The sequence below is a fragment of the Arabidopsis lyrata genome (genome assembly GCF_000004255.2).
Source record: "Arabidopsis lyrata subsp. lyrata unplaced genomic scaffold ARALYscaffold_1, whole genome shotgun sequence".
In the NCBI taxonomy this organism is placed as follows: Eukaryota; Viridiplantae; Streptophyta; class Magnoliopsida; order Brassicales; family Brassicaceae; genus Arabidopsis; species Arabidopsis lyrata.
In genome coordinates, this window is record NW_003302555.1 from 18,466,157 (window position 1) to 18,469,559 (window position 3,403).

A 3,403-nucleotide genomic window follows, 5' to 3' on the forward strand; every position below is an offset into this window, starting at 1 on the left:
GCTCAGTTCTCGCATTCTTAAGAAAAAGGTATGATCAGCCTAAAAATCTCGAAAGCATAACCATAAGGCCATAAATGGTTAAAAGCGGACTTTGCAAACCCGCACATAATTTTAATCAAATCCCCTTGGGGTCAAAACCTAGAAAGGTTTAAAAGCCTCCTCAGGCAAATATCTTGTTCAAAAGAAATAATAAAGCCTCCTTAGGCAAAAACAAGTTCGAAATTAAGTTTTAAAATAAATGGGACAATTCCCAATTTAAAGTGGACGCAGCCCACTACGGAGTGATAGCCACCTCGGACTCCGGCTCGGCAACCAAAGTTTCATTCGCCTCCTTGGCTGGTGCTTGGTCAGATGGAGCTCTTGGTCCCCCCTCTACAGTACAACCATCCTTCGGGGTGACCTCCGGTGCCGCTGGAACTTCGGGTGGGACGACATCTTCCGTCTCACTTGAGCCTGGGAAGGACAGTTCCAGTCAATTTTTTTTTTTTTTTTAAAAAAAAAAAAAAAAAAAAAAAAACATAAGGTGAGAAAAAGGTAGTAAGTGTCAGGAGCCAAGCGTTACCTGCCCAGTCTAGACCCGATTCACTTATAGGAGGCGATTCTGTAAAGAATTCCTAGAAGTCCTGCGGGTTGAAGGTCGAAGTGGGAAGAGCTGCTAAGCGACTCCACTTTTCAGAAAGATTAGCCGACAGTTCGGTCCTTTCTTGCTCCTCGAAGAAATCTGTATCATGGATTTGATCCAACAGAATCAGGTTGCTCTCGTGCTCCTTGATGTCTGATTCCAAATCTGACCTAGCTTTCTCGGTCTGCATGAAGCGGATGGCCCCTTGGATCAACTCCATCCCGCGTCCCTTAACCTCCTTTCTGGCTTTCGATGCCGACCTTGCCAACTCGGAATCACGCAATTTGGTGATCGCCTTGTACTTCGCGTTAAGCTCAATAAGTTGGTTGTTCAGGGAATCAGCGGTTGATTCGGATTCGTGAAGCCTACCCTGAACACCAGAAAGCTCATCCTGGAGTTTGAAATTCTGGTCGTACTGGTCCTGCAGCTCCCCCTTTATCTTCGCAAGCTCGGATGTTAGACTGTCGACCTTGTCCTCCAGATCATGCTTGGAGCCGGTAGAAGAGCTTAGTTCAGCCTCAAGAGCAGAAAGTTTTTTCTTCCACGCGTCAATCTCCTTTTCCCAACCAATGACCAGCCCCTCATAATGTTCAATCATGTCATTAAGCTCACCGTTAGCCTGGCATTATGCATAAAACCGGGATGGTGAGTCATTTCAAAGAACGGCAGCGTAATCAGAAAAATAAAGTAGAACTAACCCGAGATGAATGATGAGCATGAAGCAAATAGCGTTCACGAATCGCAGGACGCCACTTGTCGAAGTCTGGCAGGATCGAACCCGATCGGGTCTTGAAGCATCGGAAAACGCTGCCTTCTTTCTCCATAGCTGCGAGGGAAGAAGAGTTATAGAAATTGGAATCTAAACAACGACAAAAACTTTTAAGTGAATATAAATCACCAAACCTGAAAGCGATTTGACTTGGGGGACAAGAACAGGCTTCAACTTCGAGGAAGCATCTCGGGATTCAGAATCTCCCTTTTTAGGAGATGCACTTCGGGCAGTCTTCTCGCTGTCAGGCTGGGAAGAGGAAGACATATCAACTGGTCGAGGAGGACCCATTGGTTCAGTAGGAGGGGATGATCGAGGTGAACGGTCAGTCCGGGCCCTTGACTTCTCCCTTCGCGGGGAAGAATCACTACGAGAGGACTTGTCTCTCTTCCTGCGAACCAAGTTCTTAAGAGGTTCATTGCTAAAATCATCTCTGAAAGGACGAGGTGAATCACGGCGAGGAGATCGGTCCCTCCGAGGAGAACGTGCGTCACGACGATCTCAACGAGGAGTTAATCTGAAAGAAACGACGGATCTGGCTCCTTCGGTGCTGCCATCATCAACCAGCAGGGTCCTACTGTAGTCCTTCTTATCTATAGAAGCCGCAACAAACTTTTTCTTCTCCTCACAAGCCTCAGCTATCGGCTTGGAAAGCACCTTACGCTTGGCTGCAAGGGCCCGAGATGACATCCCCTGAGTTGAGGGAGGAGGCGGAAGTTGGTGAAGTTGACCCGGCAGACTCATCCTGAGTCTGTGGTTAGCTTCTAGGAATCGTTCAAGAGTGAAAGAATTCCAAAGGGTTTCCCCTTCGAGAATTATTCTGAAGAATTCGATGAACTCTTCAGATGGGAGAGTGGAAGCGACGAAAGCTGCGAAATGAAACAACGTTTTTAGTCAATAAAGATAATAAAACAACCGGAAAAGATATATGCGACCTAATCTCTACCAGGCTTCGCAGACCACTTTGATGGGAGTAAATCTGCAAGATTTCCAATCGAAGCGGGAGTTTTTTTAATTAGAAACCAAGGATGGTGCCAATTTTCATCCTTGTTTGGAAGGTGCGAGATGATGTTTCTATTGGCGTTCGGATACGCTGAGAAATACCCCGTTTCTTTGATGAACTTCTTACGCTTAGAAGCTCGTTTAGTTCAGCGACTCCGATAACATATCCGGCCTCCGCCGCGATTGTTATAATTCCGAGAATAGTTCGAAGAAGATTGGGAGTTAGTTGAGGAAGAGCGATTTCAAGAGCCGCTAGGTATCGAACTAGGGCTTCGGGAAGGGGAAAGGTCAGCCCGCAACCTTTAAAATAGATCTCATATACACATAAATAGCCGTCGCGGTGGCTTCCTGGGGACTCTGTGGGATCGGCTATCTGTACCTCCGCCATAATTCCTGGTGGAATTCGGAAGAGCTCCTTCAATCGTTCGAGAGATTGAAGGGTGCAGGTGGTTTTGTAGTGCGGACCAGCAATATCATTAGGGCGGGTGCATTCATCATTACTAGAACGCCTCTCATCGAAAGACGGAGACTCGGGTCTATCGGAATCAGAAGTCATTGGGAGGAATGAAAAATTCAAGTTTTGGCAAAGAGAAAATCGGCGAGGAAAGAGAAGAGAGGAGTTTCGATTAAAGCGTAAAAGTAGAAAATGATGATGAAAAGAAGTTACCTTACACAAGCTAAATGATGGAACCGCCTCGGAAGTTGTGTGGGGAGTGGGAAGGTTTTTTTCCCGTTTTAATAGTAATTAATTAATATACGGTCATAATGATGACAGATGTCATTCGATTAAAAATGGCTAGTGCCGAAATTAAAGGAGTGATGAGATTTTCGGCGGGAAAATCAGAAAGATTCTCGAGCGCAATCTTTGGTCATTTAAGCATTTAAAGTCCTCCGAATTGGAATGGCACTTCGAAGAACTTGGGGGGCTAATTGTTGGTGTCGGATCCCGCACCAAAGGTCCAGGACCAACCAAAGATTGCCACGTAGTCAGGATAACGGCCCATAAGGGA

The 3,403-nt window shown here is 46.1% G+C and overlaps 1 pseudogene; it reads right to left on the reverse strand.

Annotated features, from left to right (window-relative positions):
* Nucleotides 1-274: 274 nt before the first annotated feature.
* On the reverse strand, nt 275-2,950 carry LOC110224689 (annotated as a pseudogene).
* Between the last annotated feature and the right edge of the window lie 453 nt (nt 2,951-3,403).